The sequence below is a fragment of the Pteropus vampyrus genome, unplaced genomic scaffold, assembly GCF_000151845.1.
Source record: "Pteropus vampyrus isolate Shadow unplaced genomic scaffold, Pvam_2.0 Scaffold60, whole genome shotgun sequence".
Taxonomy (NCBI): domain Eukaryota; kingdom Metazoa; phylum Chordata; class Mammalia; order Chiroptera; family Pteropodidae; genus Pteropus; species Pteropus vampyrus.
In genome coordinates this window covers 1857364-1859683 of record NW_011888841.1, presented here as the reverse complement: position 1 = coordinate 1859683, position 2320 = coordinate 1857364, and the positions used below count along the sequence as shown (strand labels likewise).

The 2320-nt window shown below is 49.7% G+C and overlaps 1 protein-coding gene across 1 annotated transcript in view; it reads left to right on the top strand.

Annotated features, from left to right (window-relative positions):
• DNAH14 (dynein axonemal heavy chain 14) overlaps positions 1 to 2320 on the top strand; it is a 221193-nt gene that overhangs the window by 40055 nt on the left and 178818 nt on the right. The window lies entirely within an intron of this gene.

The following is a 2320-nucleotide window of genomic DNA, read 5'->3' as shown; positions in this document are numbered from 1 at the left end:
CTCTCATTTAATTAGCTCGATAGGTCTCGAACGTATTCTCTAGATGAATTTTGTGAAGAACAGTTACGGCAAGCTACCCAGGCATTGAACCAACTCGAGGACATCAGGGATAAAGCTATTTCAGATGTGAAAATTACAATTTTTAAGGTACTTCTTTAATTACCTCCTTTTAAAAGGTTTTTATGTACAGACTAAAGCAATTGCTCCAGGTGAGATCCCTGAAAAAAGTGTCGGGAGTGGGCAGCTAGGGAGGGGCACACAGGTGATTAATCAACCAACCAGCTAAGCTAGTGCTGTGTGTTTACGAGGTACAGCATGAGAATTTTTCCAAGTCTCGTGTAGAATGCAAATATATGTGCATATAAGTATATACATGTGTGTATAAATGCATATACATATGCATATTTACATACATACCTTCGAGATGCTCAAGATCTAACTTGTGTTGACATATAAAAGGAAATATAATTTGTTACAAAGTTCAGTGTCCATAAGACAAAAACTGATTGATTGCTCAGGAGAAATATAAGTAGATGAGATAAAACTTCCCTAAGGATTTTAGAAAAAGGACTCAATAATACAATGAATAATGTCCTCAGAACATGGATGTGCTATGACTCATTTCACAGGATCGTTTTAGATAGCTTCCCTCTATCAGAAATGACAGTGCATGGCACATAACTCCCAAATGCAGCCTGGTTAGGAACCAATGCAATACCATGTGATTATGGACTTCCTGCATCTCTCGGCTGGTTTGACTGAATCCAGATGGATATTTGAGGCTCTCTGGAGGAATAAATGGACTGGGTCTCCCTTGACGAATTTTCAGATGTTATTTCTCTGACTTGAACCTTTGATAGATACAGAGACCAAGGCAAACAGCGGTGGTGGCCAGAACTGGTGGTTTGTACACACTTGGCTGCTGGGGCTATCTGCGGGTACCTGTGTGGTGGCAGGTGCCAGTTGGAGGTGCACAGAGTGGCGAGGGCTAGGGCGGGCTGCAACGGCCAGGCCGACTGCAGGTGCACTGGTAGCTGCTGGGACCTAGCCGTCAGTGTGTACCGCTGTGGCTGGTAGGTCTCACCACAGATTTACGGCGGTAGAGGCCAGTGATGGGGGCCAGGCAAGGGACATGCGGATGTTTAGATGGCGAGGCTAAATGCAGGTGAGCACAATGGTGCGGGCCAGAGACAGGATCTGAGCTGGGCCCACAAGCAGTTCTGGGAGCCCTGGCTGTCGTGCGTGCACTCCTGTGACTGCAGCAACTCCCCTCAGGCAGGCACATGTGGTAGTGGAGGCTGGTGGCAGGTGGCAGGTCAGTGGCGTGTAAGTGCACAGTTGGTGGGGCTGGCCATGAGCATGTGCATGATAGCGAGGGTCTGCCATGGGGTTCTAGGCTGGTGTCTTGCACTCATTCAGCCAGAGGCCTGGGCTGGCTGCCGGCGTGGTTCCCAGGTTTCGGTGGGGTCAGACTGGAGAAGGCAGTGGGGAGAGGCTCAGGCAGTGAAAGCTGGTGAGATCTGCTGGGGGTTCGCGGCAGCCGTGCTGGCCATTGTTTCCTTTCTCAGTGGCAAAAGCCGCTGCGTTTGTTGAGCAGCTCACTGTGAACCACGGTCGCTCCTGCCTTGCGGCTGCTATTGGCGGTCCCCGTGTATCCTCCTCGTTCTAGCCATCTCTGCACATCTCAGCCTTGCTGGTCCGGGTGGAGCTAAGTCAGAGCTGGGACCTCGGTGCAGTGCCGTAAAGTCTGGAGAAGCTGGCTGCCCACCCCGCTCTTCCTTTCCTGGCAAGGAGACTTTCCAGCTGGGGAGACTCCTCTTGCTGCTGAGCGGTGCCTGCTGGGGATGGGGTGATGCAGGCAAATCGAAGCTGTCTTCCTTCCTTTTTTCTGTAGTTATTCCTAGGTGTTTTGTTCCACTGTGTTGCTGAAGTTTTATAAGTGGACTCAAGAGCTCTTCCAGAGCTGGTTTGTTGTTGTTGTTTATTTGTTTGTTTCATGGACAGCTGTCTAATTGTTGATTTTTATGGGAGACAGAGGCCAGTGGCCTGAGGCCTGTCTCTGGCCCGCACCATTGTGCTCACCTGCATTTAGCCTCGCCATCTAAACATCCGCATGTCCCTTGCCTGGCCCCCATCACTGGCCTGCACTGCCGTTTGAGATGAATTTTTAAAACTGAAATGCCTGCCTACTCTACGGCCACACTCTAGGCTGCTGGTTCTCAAGTAGCCTGCACGCTAGAGTCACCGGGGAGACTTTTCATAAACTTTGATATCTGGGACCCTCCTGACTAATTCAATCAGAATTTCTGATGTTAGAGCC